General features: G+C 46.9%; 1 long non-coding RNA gene across 1 annotated transcript in view; it reads left to right on the top strand.

Annotated features, from left to right (window-relative positions):
- The window catches only part of LOC149857557 (uncharacterized), a 35,737-nt gene extending 22,096 nt beyond the window's left edge, over window positions 1-13,641 (top strand). The window contains exon 3 of the long non-coding RNA XR_016444305.1: window positions 13,371-13,641. This is a non-coding gene — a long non-coding RNA (uncharacterized LOC149857557). The remainder of the gene's footprint in view (window positions 1-13,370) is intronic.
- Window positions 13,642-17,183: the final 3,542 nt, after the last annotated feature.

Raw genomic sequence — 17,183 nt, 5'->3', positions numbered from 1 at the left:
TCACTTTTGCTGAGAGCTTGTTTCACTGCCTTGCTTCTCCCTAGGGATAATGCTAGGGAAATGTCTGTGAGAGGCACAATTCCCTTCCTGCTCTATCCTTGAGCCAAAGTTGTAGCCCGCAACATCATTTTACTAAAGGGGTATTCCTTGCCTCCAGTACCTGTCTGCATCCCCAACTCCCCATTGTGATGGAACGTGTGTCATACAGATTCTGTCCCATATTAAAACCTGCAGGTGCCACATGGAGTTGGACATGACAGGGTCATCTCTATCTCCCTCATACACTGCAGCGGGTGTGTGAGATGGATCCATCAACCATCCTGTAAATCCACATGCTGAATGCAATTCTCTGTGAATGAAAATCTGTTAGAAACAAGCCGTGGAAGGGCAGAGGGAGGGAAGGAGGGAAGCTGGAAGTATCAAGGTGAGCTGGAAGAGCTATGCACTAAGATTTAATTTCCTTCCACATAATTTTCTCAAGCTGTATAAGCTTTCTTTATTTAAAATAAATACCCCCAGAAATACATCCTGTGTCCACAGCCCTGTGAAAATGCTCCCAGTAACAGCTTTTGTCTGCCCTTACCCTACAACTTTAGCCAAATGCCAGCAGTTTTACATTTTTCTCCATTAACACGAGCAGCAAATTTCCTTAAGCAAAGCCTCTCAAGGCTGTGGAATTAATTTTAAGTAAATAGGGTGTACAATAATAGACTTGTGTTAGGGCAGGTTTTTCAACTGGCCAGTAAGTTCTTCTAAATCTCTCTATGCTCCGACAGGTGTGTAAGGGATACATAGATCAGGCATGTTTGCCTGGAGTGGGGAAGAAGTTATTGTAAATACCTTGAGGAAACTGTTGAAGCCACCTGCCTCATAACTAAAGAAGTGAATCAGGTGTTTGATGGGCAAAGGTAGACAGATGAAAAATCATTGCTCAGGATCCTATCAAATTTAGCCCAAGGTTTTCAAAGTGACTAGGAATGTTTGGTGCCTTCATTTTGGAGTATGCCAAGGATCAGTCTTCTGAAAATTTCAGCCCATTAAGGGGGTCTCATATTGGGCATCCAAAATCAGCACATAGGATACAGATGTGTGCAGAGATTATTAGATTGGAAACATCTCTACATGTTTACTTTCCAGTGTGGGGTGGGCCTGCCTCTTCACTTAAAGTCCAAATCAATTGTAATGACGTACAAAAGGAATGAGTGGAAAGATAATCCAGGGTATTTCATAGATGCTTGGGTTGGAAGAGACCTCAATGGATCATTGAGTCCCACTCCCCTGCCAGTGGCAGGAAAAAGTAATGGACTTAAGAAGTACTGCCCAGTCTCCCTGGCCTAGAGGCCCAGCCACTGGCCCCTACAGCCATGTGGTTGCAAGTTCAAAACTAGGCAGCAGCCCTGAAACTCCACTGGCTCAGCTTTTTAAGCAATGGGAGCCAGGGCAATGCTGGGACTAGGGGGGCAGTACTCACGTCCATGGGAGGCCTCAAATGCCTCTACACAAACGCTTGTAGCATGGGAAACAAGCAGGAGGAACTCACCCTCCTGATGGCTGACACCAGCCTGGACATAGTGGGGATCACAGAAACGTGGTGGGACTTTACTCATGACTGGGTGGTGAATGTCAAGGGCTATAGGTTGTACAGGGGGGACAGGATAGGAAGGAGAGGTGGGGGCGTGGCACTCTATATCAAGGAGGAACACACATCCTCGTCAATTAGCAAGGTGTCAGAGGAGGGGCACTCTGAGGTGCTTTGGGTTACAAGGCAGTCGAGGGGTGAGAGATTTAACGGTGGGGGTCTACTACAGACCTCTTGACCAGGAATTCTTAGGTCAGCTCACAGAGGTGGTGAAGGCTAAAGATGTGGTAGTTATGGGGGACCTGAACTTCCTGGATATCTGCTGGGAGGAGCAGTCAGCCAGGTCTGACCACTCGCGTCGGTTCTTAGACAGAGTGCAGGACCTCCAACTAACCCAGGAGGTGCACAGCCCCACCAGGGGGGACGCCTTGTTGGACCTAGTGCTGGCCACGGGTGATGACCTGGTGAGGGGGCTGTGGGTGCTCGACCACCTGGGTGACAGTGATCATCGCCTGCTGGAATTTACCATCCAGCGCAAGGTGGCAAAGGCATGCAGTAAGGCAGCGGCCCTAGACTTTAGAAGGGCAAACTTCAGCGAGCTAAGGAGAATAGTCGGAGATGTGCTGAGGTCCCAGAGGGGAGGGGAGCCAGATGTCCAAGGAGAGTGGTCGCTCCTTAAGGAGAGGATCCTCCAAGCACAAAGGAAGGTAATCCCAATGAGGATCAAAGGGAGCAGGAGAGCACACAAGTCTCCGTGGCTCAGCAAAAGCATCCGAGATTGTCTCCTTGCTAAAAAGGAGGTGTATACCCAATGGAAGGAAGGGGTCATCACCAGGGATGACTATTCTGCAGTCGCTCGGGTTTGTAGGGGGGCAGTTAGGAAGGCCAAGGCAAAGATGGAATTAGGACTAGCTTCTCAGATTAAGAACAACAAGAAGTCCTTTTTTAAATACATAGCGGGCAAAAAGAAGGTCCCGGGTAACGTGGGGCCCTTGCAGGACGCGTTGGGGAATTTGGTCATCACACCAGATGACAAAGCTAACATGTTTAACGATTTCTTTGCCTCTGTCTTCCCAAGTAGAGACCAGAACAGCCACCTCCCTGCTGGGCCCTCCTCGGGCCCCAGGGGAGGCACACCTGGGCCAAAGGTAAGCGTGGAACTAGTTAGGGGGCTTCTGGAGGGGCTGGATGTGTTTAAGTCAGCTGGCCCGGACGATCTCCAACCTAGAGTCCTTAAGGAATTGGCCGAGGTCATTGCAGGACCCCTGGCACGGCTTTATGAGCACTTGTGGTGCTCTGGTGTGGTGCCAGAGGACTGGAAGAGGGCCAACGTGGTTTCAATCTTCAAAAAGGGGAGGAAGGAGGACCCAGGAAACTATAGGCCAGTTAGTCTTACCTCGATCCTAGGCAAGCTGTTTGAGAAAATTATGCTGGCACACATCCAGGAGGGGCCAGCAGGGGACTGCATGCTTAGGGGCAACCAACACGGGTTCATCAGTGGCAGGTCCTGTCAGACCAACCTGGTGGCCTTGTACGATCAGGTTACCAAATCATTAGATGCAGGGGTAGCAGTAGACATAGTCTTCCTGGACTTCCGGAAGGCATTCGACACTGTCTCTCACCCCGTTCTCATTAAGAAACTGGGGGACTGTGGTGTTGATGCCCACACAGTCAATTGGGTTGTCAACTGGCTGGAGGGCTGCACCCAGAGGGTAGTAGTGGATGGGTCCTTCTCAACCTGGAAGGACGTGGGCAGTGGGGTCCCCCAGGGCTTGGTCCTCGGGCCCACACTGTTCAACATCTTCATCAGCGATTTGGACGAGGGGGTAAAAAGGACGGTGTTCAGATTTGCTGATGACACTAAGATGTGGGGAGATGTGGGCACACTAGAAGGTAGCATCAGGCTACAATCAGACCTAGACAGGCTACAAAGGTGGGCAGATGAGAATAGGATGGGTTTCAACACAGACAAGTGCAAGGTGATGCACCTGGGGAGGAACAACCAGCACCATACCTACAGGTTAGGGAACTCCCTTCTTGTCAGCACGGAGGAGGAAAAGGATCTTGGAATCATAATTGACTCCAAGATGATCATGGGCCAGCAGTGTGGGGAGGCAGTCAGGAAGGCCAAGTGCACCTTGTCACGCATCCACAGATGCATCTCAAGCAGGTCCAAAGAGGTGATCCTCCCCCTGTATGCGGCACTGGTCAGGCTGCAAGTGGAGTACTGCATCCAGTTCTGGGCACCGCACTTCAAGTGGGATGTGGACAGCATGGAGAGGATCCAGAGGAGGCCACTCGCATGATCAGGGGACAACAGGGCAGGCCCTATGAGGAGAGGCTACGGGACCTGAACCTGTTCAGCCTCCACAAGAGAAGGCTGAGGGGGGATCTAGTGGCATGTTTTAAACTACTCAGGGGGGATCAGCAGGCATTGTCCCTGTTCCCCCGAGCACTGCCAAGAGTGACCAGGAATAACAGTCACAAGCTGGCAGAGGGTAGGTTTAGGCTAGATATCAGGAGGCGCTACTTCACGGTCAGGGCGGCTCGGATCTGGAACCAACTTCCAAGAGAGGTGGTCCTGGCTCCTACCCTGGGGGAGGTTAGATGAACATCTTGCTGGGCTTGTTTGACCCCAGTATTGTTTCCTGCCATGGCGGGGGGTCAGACTAGATGATCTGCTCAGGTCCCTTCTGACCCTAGAAACTATGAAACTAATGTGACCCCAGCCAGGTGCTTGTCCAGTCTCTTCTTGAAGACCCCCTAGGTCTTCAGTAATAAAGTTTCAGCACAAGGGGTTATCTATAAAGTTGTGGAAAACACATCCAGGAGTCAAAAGCATGGAAAAAGAGCAAAATGGATGCAGTAAGATTTGTAGTAAAGAAAGGCCTTCGATGGAATATGCAGTTTTCTATGGGAACATGTGTAGTATGATCCCATGAACTCTAGGAATGGGATTTTCAGCAATGCCGAGGGTCAAATCATACTGCATCAATGAGAGTTGTGTTCCTAAAGCATTTAGATGCTTTTGAAAATCCTGTTCCAGATCAAGTTGAAAAGAGCTCCTTTTCGTTCTGAACTGAATGCAGCCATTGCCTAAATGAAAGGGTTGTTGCCACTATTATCTTGGCATAAATGTCCATTATCAGTGGCTACCCTGAACTCTACTGGATCACAATATTTTGTTTATCTACCTACTGCCAAGACGCTGCTTGTAAAAGTGTCAGCAAACTACTTCTGCTTTAGGTAAGTTTAGAGAGTAGAGAGAACAGAAATGGCAAAAATTGGGTTTCGCCTGTAAGGGCATGATGCAAAGTCTAGTAGAGCCAATGGGAATGTTCTCTTACCTGAGTGGGCTTTGCATCAGGTCCTTGGTGTGTAAAGAACTGGTTCAATTTGGTTTTTTACTCCACAATACATACAATCCTGGGGACATGTCTAATTGTGCTTATTTGATCTGTAAGCCAAGAGAAGTTGCCAACTGTACCATTCAAGGCATGACAGATCTTGAGCACATCCTTTCAGATCCACACACAATTTTTAAACCAAAAGCAGCAATGTATTTGGTCCATGCACTTGAAAGATTTGCATTTGGGGTGCTTTGTCATGGCCCTGAGAGCTGTTCTGAAAAAGATGGGAAAAGAGAGGGTGAGAACCTTGTAAACCACTTACAGTGTTATTTTGATTGTTCCTAATACTGGCTCAAATTCTTTGCTACAATGCAGCCATTGTTTCTTCTTCAAAGAGGTGGTGAGATCCAATTCTGGGTTTTGGCTTGCCTTGAGGTATAGGAGGTGGATGTAATAGCTACCCAAACACTGAGGGCTCAATTTTGTAAATCTAATTCATGTTGGCCAGTACTTTACTGACTCCCAAAGACATCAAAGTGCTTGGCTAAATGGCTGTTAATGTTCTTACTCACAGATATTTATTCACAAAAGGTAGTGTTACTATACCTGCTGCATATTAAAGCAAGCAAATGCTGTGCATGATGAGATTAGAGATGGACCTGAAACTATTATGATCAGGGATTTAACAAAATTATGACTTTTTGTAGAAATCACATAATCTGGCATTGCTTGCAAAAACAGGCATTGTCCACAAAATTAAAAAAAAAAAAGAAAAAGAAAACTCACTGAAAATAAAATGCTGGCTCCCCAGAGGGACCCACCAGTCCTCATGGTGCTTCAGCCAGGCCATGCAGCCCAGAGGGAGTGGGTGGGGGGTCTGGCTGCCTGCAGGAAGGGCTGCCAGTAAGATGGCTGCCACCCTGGCCCCTTACTATTGATTGGCTGAGGGCTGCCTGTCATGTGACCCTGTCCCTCTCCACCAATCAGTGGTGAGCGACCACATTATGTACAGCCATTACAGCCAATCAGCAGTGAAGGGTGGGGCCACCACACCTCTTGGCTAATCAGAGGCATGTGGATACCCTCCCCACCATCAGCCTCTATGAAAACGGTGGGCAGCCCTGTCATCTTGCTACGAAACTGGCTGGCCACCACCTTGAGTTGAGTAGACCCCTAATTATGGTCATACAGTTTAAACTTCCATATAAGAGTTATAAAACATGTTTAAAAACTAGTGGTTGAATTAAATCATAAATTAGATTTTTTTTTTTTAAGGTTTGCAGTGGATGCAGAAGCCACTAAAGTCCATGGAAAAGCATCTTATTGTTAATTACTCATGCTGTTAAAAATGTGTGCCTTACTCCTGGCTTGAACTTGTTCAATTTCCAGCACAGATCTTGTCTTTTATATTTAAATAAATAAATTTTACTGTCAAATAACTTCTACCTACACAGGTACTTATGAACTGTGATCCTCTTAATCTTATTTGTAATAAGCTAAAAAAAGTTACCCCCAAACATTTTTTTTCAAAGGCATGAAAGCATCTGAAAATGCCAATATGCACCTCGTGTGCAAATCAGTAGGAATGAGAAGTTTTGGAAAGTCTCAGTAGATACCAATCTGCATCTATAGGAAGACTAAACATTTGGCCTCTGGACATTTTGGAAATGTTTTGTTGATCTTCCAGCTATAACTTGTCACTACTAAAAGAACTCAACAAAACCCCAAAGAAATGAAAAACATAGCAATTTGTTTTGAGGGGAGAGGGTTGGGGTGTTTTGGAGTTTCTTTGGGCATTTGGGGTGTTTTTTAAAGTTCACTCATAGTAACATTTGTTATAGAATGAATTCACACAAAGCACGTCTCAGGCATTTCACAAGATCTGGAAAGTACTACAATTGGCCGCCCATCAATAATCACTTTAAAATCATCGGTGTCACTGAACTGCACCATGATGACCACTTTTACAGTTATTTTTCTCCTGGGAAATTGTTGTGGCTGTGTAAGACAGGTGTCAAACATGGGGCTGCATTGTTTGAGCCCTGGGGCTGCCTCTGGGTCTTGGAGAGACTCAGAAGCAGCATGTGGGGCAAGCTGGATCGCCCCACAAGCTGCACGGGGCATCTGCTCCAGTTCCTGTCCCAGAGTGGCGGATCAGCCACCATAAGCAGCACAGGCCTAGAATGGCCACATGTGGCAGGTGCTCTGGGACTCTGGGGCCATCGCACGGCCCCGTGGCTGTAGCAGCTCTGGATCCAGAATCCACAGCTGGTCTGTGGGTGTGGTGTTGCCTGCAGACTGGCCCTGTGCCACTCGCCTGGCCCATGGGGCCAAGTAAGTTTGACCCAAAAAAGGGCAACCTTAATGGGTTAATAGCTAATCACCTCTTTATTCTCTTGATTCACATTGACTTGTGCCTTTGTTTGGATTCATGTAAGTCTGCTCCCTTCTGGGTTATAAATGTAGGTAAGTCTTGATGGCATTTGTCCAAGCTATGCTTTAGGGCAGTGTTTCTCAACTGGTGGGTCACGACCCAAAAGTGAGTCACAAAAATATTTGAAAGGGTCATGAGCAAGTCCCCCGAAAAACCCATGAAAGCACAGGTTTCACCTTGCAGGCTGACTGGGGTAACTGGAGGCAGGAGGTACATATGTGTCTGTGCACACTTATGCATGTGGACAACTTAAACCAAGGCCGGGTCATGGAAGCAATCCCAGCCACTGGATGCAGGTAAGTATGGGGAGCGGTCCAGGGGACTGTCTGGAGGGCTGGTGGGGAGTGAGGAGCATGTGTGCATGCGTGCGTGCCTGTCTGCCAACGCTGGAGATGGTGGCTGGGTGCCAGGCTGCAGCAAGGCAGGGAGATCGGGGGGTGATGGTGCCTCGCCCTTCAGCGGGGGAAGGAGGCAAGGGTGGTCCTTCACAGTGGGGAGCTGCGTGCCTGGGACGGAGCCCATACACGTGCACTCGCTGCCCATGCTCTGGCCTGAGTGGGTAGAGAGGCAGCTGGGGGCCCCCTTTGGCAGGGCTGGGGGTGGGCAGAGGACTGCAGATCAGGAGTGAGGGGCACTGGCATGGCCTGGGGAAATAGGGGGCTGTGGGTTGGTGGTGAAGGGCACCAGCACGGTCTGGGGAGGGTGGGCAGGGGACTGTGGGTCAGGCACTGGCACGGCCAGGAAGGTGTGGGTCGGGACAAGCCATCCATCTTGGCAAATGGGTCCTGGAATGAAAACGTTTGAGAGTCACTATTTTAGGGGCTAGAACAAGGTGAAATGCAAGCTCTCAGTAGTGGATCTGTTATAGTGGCCGAGCAGGGAACTACAGGTGTAACTGTTTCAGGAACAACCAGTGCTCAGAAATGGTAACTCAGAAATAGATTCATACTAACAGGCTTTCAGTAATTGCCAGATATGAGCTCAGGAAAGATTTCCCTCCCCCAGGGTCAATCTGGAAAACAAAATAGTGGTTCTTCGTTTGCCTTTCTCTGGTGTAAAGTATGGTCCTATGCTGAGAATCATTTGAGCCAGTCCTCTGTAGCATGTTGTAAGCTGTCTGCTTTGTGGCTATGGCATGCAAGGGGAATCAAAGTGGCCAGTCTTGCGGATGCTTTTGGACAAAGGTGGCTTGCAAACAGCCTTGATGGCCTTTAAAAGGCCCCTTTCAGCCTTATGCTCTTACATGTAAGAAAAGGCAGAAATCATTTTGTTGGTGCTGGCAGGTTGTCTACACTGGCCTGTGACCCAAGATCTTGGTGGCTGATTTTTGTTGGCAGTGGTGGTTTTAGATAGATATCATATTTTTTATTTACACTTGAAGGAACAAGGAAAATGTTAATGGTAGGCACTGGGTACTGATCACTTTCATGTGGAGGACCTGTGGTGGGCCAGGAAATAATGTTCATTTACTTATCATTATTCCTGCATACTATACCTTTATTTTTTGTTTTGCATCTTGCCCGTGTGCCTGGCTTACTGCTGCTTTTGACATTCCTCTCCCAGTGATATTTCCTATCCAGTTGGCTTCTCCACTGAGGGCATCCATCTCTTCTTATCTAGTAGTGACCCCTAGTGGAAAGAGCTTCGCTCACTCACCTGACTTCTAGATGCCCATTTTGATTATTCAAGTTGAAGTGAAAAATGGAGATACCTGGAAAAGAACCTAATAAAATGGAGAGGCCAGCATGCTGTGATCCAGCAGGTCTCTTCTGACTACCAGGAAGTGCTTCACATGCCACAGTTTAAGAATACTTGCATCAGCTTTTCCAAGATAGGATAGCGAGGTATAGAAGGCAAGGAACACAATACCCTTTCATGGAAGAGTGCATCAGGGGGATTCCAGAATATGCAAGTTGATGCACAGGTACATCTATTTATTTTGTCTGCAGGTCTTTTTGCCTGCAGTATTCATCATACTGAATGTATTTGCTAGATGTCACTAGCTCATGCCAGACTACTGACATGTTTGTTCTAAGGCCAGGGCTCAGAAAGCACTATGATTATCAGGATGATTAACAATAGGGATGGGTAAACCAGTTCAGGTAAAACAGAATAATCCGAACCGTTGCCAAGAATTCTGACTAAAATCAGATCAAAACTATCCTGGGGCTCAAAGAAAGGAAAAAAGAATATCAGCAGATGTGTCAATGTATGCAAGTGCATATGTTGTGTGTTTGTAATGTATCTCTTTCCTTTCCAATGATTGTTTATGTAAAATGTGTCAGCTGCCCTTGAAGACGGGAGACAAGCCGACCCTCACCTCTTCTAGTTGAGTAGGCTAACCATTAAGCCACAGTCATGTTCACTCTTTTCTTCTCTCTGGCTCGGTCAATCTTGCGTTCTTTTGCGTGCAGTGGTACAGTTCAACAGGAGTCGAGAATGCCTCCATCCAAGAGCAGGCTATAGGCTTAGTAGTGTAGATTAGTCTCCTCAGAATTGGGAACTGTATCCATGAACTCCTCAAGCTGAGAAGGTAATTAAACCTACTTTGATTTTTCTAATGACAAAGCTGTGGCGTGTGTAGTAGGCAGCAGTGGTGACACCATCATCTTAACAGCAAGTGATGGCAATTGCATTTTGTAGGGAAGCCAGTTCATTCAGGTGTGATGATCCCTACGGTATGAAGTTTCTAAAGAGATTTAGGCAGAGGAATATCTAGTTTCTAGATTCTGATTTGGTTAAGTCCTAAGCTGCTGAGACTGAGGTGGTTCTGGGCAGACCCAGCACCAGAAAGCCTAGCGGAGTTCAGGTAAAAAAGTAAGCTGCTTGTGGAGTTGCATGGCACCTGGGTAGGGATTTTAGATGGGCAAAATTTAAGTACCTAAATCCAAAGCTGCCAAGTCCTGCTGCCAAGTATATGCTCTGTTTGGATTTTAGTCTTAGCTGCCTCAACAGGGAAAATAGCATATTTCTACATCACAGGGCCATTTTCAGGATAAATGTTAAAGACTGAAGTGCTGTTCTAGTAACGATGATTAAATAAGTAGCTAGAAATATCTGAGAGGCTCTGAGAATCCAAATTGTGAAGTAGTGTTGGAATGAACTGAGCTTCCTACCCTGTCCAGATTTCTGTCTGCCATCAAGATGGAAGAGAATGAGAGCTGGCAGGCTTCGACCCATTCATTAGAGAGTGCAAAGATCTGTGTGGTTCTAGGGCCCCCTCTACATGTCCAGGTAAAGGCATAATTGAATCTCATGTGTGATCCACACAACTCTGCCTCCTGCCATATTACATGCGCATGGCAGGAGGAGTGATTGTGGGGTCACACATAAGATCTAATCATGCCTTCTTGCTTGTGCAGGGGGAACCTGATCCTGGGCTTCCCCTGCACTGGCAAGAAGCAGACTCCAGTTGCTGGGAGCCCTCTTTATTGAGGAGGCTTCCAGCTCTGGGGGGTCACACAAAGCCAGGGCAAGAGGCCTGGAACTGGGACTCCTGGCCCTGGCTGTGCATCGCACACATCTGGGACTGAGAGGCCCACAACTGACAGGACTCCTGGTGACACCTCACTTGAAGCTGAGCCCAAGAGTCAAACAAGTGACCTTAGGTGCAGCTGGGACCAGAAGCCCCACAGTTGCTGGGTCTGTTGGTTTGGCTGCATGTAAGGTGCAGCTGGGATTGAGAGCCCTGTGTGGGCTGGGGCTTTCACACACCCCAGAGTCTTGGGAATCACGGCAGCTGTGATCTCCAGGACTCAGGGGGTTCATGCAGGGCAAGGTGAACCCCTATGGCTGGGAGGCCTGTCAGCTGAGCAGGGCTCCCAACCAACCTGCTACATATGCAAATTAAAGTTCAATAGAAATCAGCTGTAAAGTTAGTACACACTTTCGAGGTCCAACTTCATAACTGGTTGGAGCTTTTTATTGTGTGTTAGCTACCTTTCATGTTTAGCTGGTCTGAAGATAACTGTGCAATTAACCAGTTAATTGTGAAGTACCTGTAACATGTAGGGGAGGGGCTTGTTTTTATAAACTAATGCAGTTTGGGGAGGAGGTGCAATGGTACAGCTGCACCCTCTTTGATTCCTGCTCCACCCAAAAATTAAAACCAACTACCTGGGAGATTCAGGAGCCTGGTGGGTTCAATTGACTTCATGGCTCATTATCGTTGACCTGATTCCTGCTAATCTGTCTCCACTCCACAAGTGTTAATGACCATCTCTCCTTTCTAATGGCCTTGGTGTTCTACCATCCAAACTACCTTTCATTCTGCAATTATACTGACCATTAGTCATAACTCTCTTCTATTCTATAGTTAAAAACCTTAACTCGGGTATGGTGATATTAACTCAGGTGTAGAAATGACTGCAGTGATATATTGGAGGCACTGTCAAGACTCAAAAGACTAGATTTTACAAATCTGAATGAGACATGCATGTTTAACCATAATGAGTACAGGACTAATGACACAATATCTCTTTACTATTGTATTTACTTGAATATAAGATGAGATTTTTGCTCCTCATCTTATTTACATACAAGGAAACTTCATTAAATACATTCTCTATCATTAAATTGCTGCAAAAAGCAGCATGTTCTTAGTAATGGAAACAAATTACCAGTGATTAGATGCAGCCAACACTGAGCTTGGTTATGAAACACATGGCCCATTCTGGGTAAATATACTGATGGGAACTTACTACAAGGAGAAGTTAATCCAGCCCATCTGAATAAGATCCATGGTAATGCCCATTGTACTTAGTCCCCTTCACAATCAACTTTTTTTTTTCCCAAGTCAAGGTGAGACGTTATATATATTTTACTTCCTTTTCACTCCCACAACTGAGCTGGAGCTTTCTTTTCCATTTCCAATGATTCCTGATTCTTCGCCAGCTTTAAAATGTCTGGCAAACCTCTCCAAACGGGGTCCTAAACAATTCACCCAGAATCGCTCTGTCTCCCCCTTTCTTAGCCTGTTGCATATGATTAGTATGCCCCCCCCCAGCCCCCGCTTCCCCCTCCCATAAGGTGGAGCTGGACCAGGTTGCTCTGAACCTCATCTGCAAATAATTTTTTGGAAGCTCCCAGGATGATTTGTTACAAGAACATCCAGTTCTGGTCATGAATAGGGGGCTAGATTAGCACCTGGATCCTTTGTGGGGGGTATCTGGAGTATACATGGACATGCAGCAGTGCTGAGCTATGGGGTCATCATAGCCTGAAACACTGTTGACTCTGCTGGGGCCTAGGCTTATGAACTCTGGTAAATTATGAGCCTTTTGGCTTCAGGGTAATGTCATGTATAGCTTGTACTCTATATAAGAAGCAAAAGTGCTTCTTAAAGGGTTTTTCTGGAGAACCTGTGCCAAAACTTGTAGTGGTTTCAAAAAGGTGAAATGCATCAATTATGCATAAATGAAATTACTACAGACATATTTATTTCAAAATCTGTGTTTTTCAATTTGCCCCTCATTTTAATTAGCTCAGAGAGAGCAGAATCTGACGAATGAGCTACAGGGGGGAATGTGGAGAGGCAGAGGGCAAGGGGGGAATTTAACCTTCTCCCCCCCTCCCCCCCATCCCCGATTTGTTTTCCCAGCTGTGGCAGTGGGTGGGGGGAAATTCAAGGCAGATCTCCAATAATTAGATGCTGTACATGGAAAATTATAACAAATGTATACATTTTCCATAAATAGAATCTAATTATTGGGGGGTTGTAACCAGGTGTATAGCTCAGGGGCAGGAGCTAAGCTGCAGGGGGTTAATGATAAATAACCTATCTGCTCAGGTAGATGGAGCCCAGCTGAGATGGATGTTTACCAGTCCCAGGAGAAGTTAAAAGCTCTGAGGGAGGGAAGCTGGGGGAGACAGGGAAGAGGTGGTGCAGAGGAGGTAGCCCCAAGCCATGGTGTCCTCTATTCAGGTTTGAGCTGTGTGTTAACCCTTTGTTGATTGTATTGTTGCTTGCTTAATGCTTGTTTTGTTATAGGCAGTGTTTTCCTTGTAGGAACAAGTTTACCCGAGGAAAAAAACCAAAGAACTGAGTGACAACCTGCTAGACATGGTGGAGAATGGGCAGTGTAAACCCCGATGTCAGCCATGGAGACTGGAACCCTGCTAAAATGGCTGGAGGGGCTGCAGCAGCAACAACTGTTACAGCAGCTCCAAACCTAGCAACAGCAATTCCAGGGAGAGAAGAAACAAAATCTGCAGCAGTTTTGGCAAGAGCAGCAGCAGCAAGGAGTTCCTGAAACAGCAACTGAATGTGAGATGGACCCCTAACCACACTGGTGAGTTGCTGGGTTCCTTGAGGTTAGAGGGAGGAGTCCTCACAAAGAAGGGATTGGAAGATGATCCAAAGGCTCAAACTCACCATGACTGAGTGGGTGGCAGAGACATATCAGTGACCACAGGACATATGAGCTGTGAGAGTGACTTTCCTGTCAACTGGGGAGATGCAGGCTACTTACCAGGTCATGGGAGCAGACTCAGCCCAAGATGATAGGGCCCTCAAAGTAGCCATACTGGATCAGTTGGGACTCATGGAAGAGGCTTATTGCTGCCAGTTCTGGGAGAAGGCTTGGGACTCAAATGTGTGGCTCTGGGTTATGGCCTAGATGCTAAAAGACTTATGCACCTGATGTCTCGACCTCAGCAGCAGAGGTCATGGAACTCATGGTGTCAGAACAATTCTGTTCCATCCTCCCAGTAAAAGTCCAGAAGTGGGTGTATTGCTACCACGTGGCCATCCTGGAGGAAACCGCATGGAGGGTAGTGGATTTAGATTGCTGGGAGCTCCAGGGAAACTGACAGTCTATGATATAGGGGTCTAGGGTGGCTCTGGAAGGGGTGTTATCTCTGTCTCCCTCAAGGCCCCAGACAGGAAAAGAGCCTTTAAGCAGGAGGCCTGCAGAAGGAGGCCACCTGGGGCATCCCCACAGCTCAGGCAGAGGAAGGGAGGCACAGATGACATGCTTCTAATGGAAAGAAAAAAGGTACAGATATCAAGACTGCCTAGAGATGGATTGTGGATACTCCTACACCTTGGTTTCAGAGGCAAGATGAGAGAGCCTAGATCCAAGGGGATATGAGGTCCTGTAAAGATGACTGAGGATATCCATGTAGTAGGACTCATAGACTTGGGCTCTGGACAGATGTTTGTACACAAGCAGTGTGTTAGTCTGGCAGAAGTCCTAGTAGATGAGTGGGCATATATTGCATGCATTCATGGGGATACCCAACCATACTCCCTAGCCCACCTTAGCCTGACTACTGGGGGACAGGAGGGATGCATAAGAGCAGTGGTGGCCTGCCATCTAGCCTACCCTATGGTTGTGAGACAAGACTGGGGATTCATGACCAAGCTGATCCAATTGGTGTGGAGAAGGGATAAAACCCAGGTGGACCCCAAATTTGCAGAACCAGAACTAGGGGAGATATTTTTCTTTTTGGATCCAGAGGTTTTCAGACTGCAACCTAGGTCACAAAGGGTGTGATGCCAGATGAGGTGGGAGGCCTTCACCAGCCAGAAAAATGCTCTGGGAAGGGGTTTGGGGTGCAGTGCAATATGAACCCCCTTTCAAAGGAAGCAGCAGATCAGGGGACCTCTGGAAGTCATCAGGAGGGAGGATTAGATCAGGTAGGAGAGAGCTGAGATTTCATCCAAGATCAAAGGGAAGATCTGGTGCATGCCCCTCTGTATGGCCAGTTGGGATGGGTCAATGGGGCCATAGCAGAAGAATGTTTAGCAGCTTAGGACCCCCATTGTGAGCTTCAGGGGAACCTCCTGATGAGGGTGACCAAGGATAAGATCACTTCAGCCTAGCAGTCCCAAATATTGGTTCTGAAACAATACCAGTGCTATTGCCAGGTGTTGAAACAGGCAAATGGTGTACCTTGGTGAGGCCATTTGGGGGTAGGAAAGACCCAGAATAGAGTGCCGGCAAGGTTTTTTTGGTCTGGAATATATCAGAAAGTAAAAGATTACTGTATATCCTGCCCCAAGTACTACCTGATTGCCCCCAGCTCACCCAAAAGACCCCACTGGTGACTGCCCCACTAGTTGGCATACCATTTGAGTGGGGTGGGATAGACTTGGTGGGTCCACCAGAGCCCAGTTCAAGGGAATTCAGTTTCATTTTGGTCCTGGTCAACTATGCCACCCACTATCTCAAGGCAGTGACAATCTGCCTGGCATCAACACAAATGATAGGCGTGGAGTTACTATAGATTTTCTCCTGGGTGGGCATTCCTAAAGAGGTTTTAATGGACCAGGATATGGCCTTCATGTTCTAGTTACTATGGGAGGTCTGGGACTTACTGAAGGTCCATTTTCTACTAACTTCAGTGTACCATCTCTAAGTGAATGGCCTAGTTGAAAAATGTAATTGAATACTGAAGGGGATGTTGAGGAAATTTGTATTGAAGGAACTGAAGAATTGATATCAGTTACTGTCCTACCTGTTGTTTGCTATATGAGATATTCCACAGTCTTTCACAGGATTTTTGCACTTCAAGTTGCTGTATGGGAGGCAGCCCCAGGGCATGCTGGACCTCCTGTAAGAGTCCTGGCAGGTCCAGGGGACCATGACACAAATGAGTTTGGTATGTTTTGAAGCTGTGGAGAAGATAGATCTGGTGGGGTTAAATCAAGTCACTGGCGAAGTGGCAAGTACATCTTGAGGTCCTGTGGAAGGTAGGGCACGTACATTTATGAGGTTTGCCTAGTGGAGAAATGGTGAGGGTCACAGATATACCACATTAACCTGCTGAAATCCTGGAAATCTTGAGAGGCCTGTCTGGTCTTTATAAGTCTACTGGAAGCTGGGCTAAAGATTCTAGATCCACTCCTGGATCTGATAGCGGGTCTCAAGCTCGGGAAGACATTGACCCCGACTCAGCAGGCAGAAACAAAGAGCCTCCTAGAAGAATTTAAAGAGTTGTTTGCTAGGGGTCAGGGCCAGACTACATAAATAAAACACTGGATTATCCTTAAGCCAGGCTGTGCAAGTCAAAAGGGACACTTGAGAATCCCTGTCCAACTGAAGGAAATGGTAAGACAGGAAGTTAAAAAGATGTTGGATCTAGGGATAATCAAGGAATTGGGCAGTGAGTGGAGTAGCCTGATTGTGTTGGTGCAAAAGCCCGACCTCACCATCCAGTTTTGTATTGACTTATGCTAAGTTAAAGTGGTTTCAAAATGTGATATGTATCCTATGTTCTGAATAGATGAGATGGTGGAGAGAATAGGTAACACCAAGTATATAACACCTTGGACTTGACCAAGGGATACTGGCAAATCTGTTTGGATTCCATGTCTTAGGGAATTATAGCCTTTGCTACACCTTGAGCACTCTACCACTTTAAAACATTACTGTTCAGTTTATACAAAGCCTCAGAAACCTTTCAGTGGTTAATGGACGAAGTACTCTGTCTGCATGGTGCTTATCTAGATAATGGGGTAATATTTACCAATATGTGAGCAGAATGCCTCCAGCAGATACAAGAAGTATTCTAGTCAATACTAGCAGCTGATCTAATGGCTAACCTGGCTAGATGTTACCTGGGATATACTAGGCAATGAGAAAATCAGGTCCTTAGTCAACATGGTAAAGGCTTTGGTGGAAGCACCAGTGCTGACAACTAAAGAGGTAAAGTCATTCCTGGGCTTGGACACCTACTACCAATGCTTCATCCCATGATTTGCAGCCATCACAGCCCTATTGATTGGCCTGCTGAGGAAAGGAGCACCACACAGGGTTCAGTGGTCACTCAAATGTGAGGTGGTGTTTGTGGAAGTAAAACAACTGCTATACAGTGT

This window comes from Crocodylus siamensis, chromosome 9, assembly GCF_052110815.1.
Source record: "Crocodylus siamensis isolate JL-2025a chromosome 9, ASM5211081v1, whole genome shotgun sequence".
Lineage (NCBI taxonomy): Eukaryota > Metazoa > Chordata > Crocodylia > Crocodylidae > Crocodylus > Crocodylus siamensis.
The sequence above is the reverse complement of the archived record's forward strand: the minus strand, read 5'-3'. Positions and strand labels throughout refer to the sequence as shown.